Source organism: Bison bison, unplaced genomic scaffold (assembly GCF_000754665.1).
Source record: "Bison bison bison isolate TAMUID 2011002044 unplaced genomic scaffold, Bison_UMD1.0 scf7180017864381, whole genome shotgun sequence".
Classification (NCBI taxonomy): Eukaryota; Metazoa; Chordata; class Mammalia; order Artiodactyla; family Bovidae; genus Bison; species Bison bison.
Window position 1 is genome coordinate 2,405,092 of NW_011494953.1, and position 475 is coordinate 2,405,566.

A 475-nucleotide genomic window follows, 5' to 3' on the forward strand; every position below is an offset into this window, starting at 1 on the left:
GTGTACCTGTGGCGGATTCATTTTGATATTTGGCAAAACTAATACAATTTGTAAAGTTTAAAAATAAAATTTTAAAAAAATCTCATTTCTGTTGGTCTTTCATTTCTACATTATTTTCACAGTATCTTTCAGCTCATTTTGAAATAGCGTATTATAGTTTGTTCTTGTGGATATGTCTGCCTGGTGTACTTTCATTGTCAGTAAGGATGTTATTCTGCTTCTTATTCTCTTTATTTTCATAATAACTTTGTGTAGGAATTGCCTTCTACCCTTTCTTGTTTCTCTTTTCTTTTGGAAATATTTCTTTCTTTTTTTTAATTTATTTTTTTAAATTTTATTTTATTTTTAAACTTTACAATATTGTATTAGTTTTGCCAAATGTCAAAATGAATCCGCCACAGGTATACCTGTGTTCCCCATGCTGAACCCTCCTCCCTCCTCCCTCCCCATACCCTCCCTCTGGGTCATCCCAGTG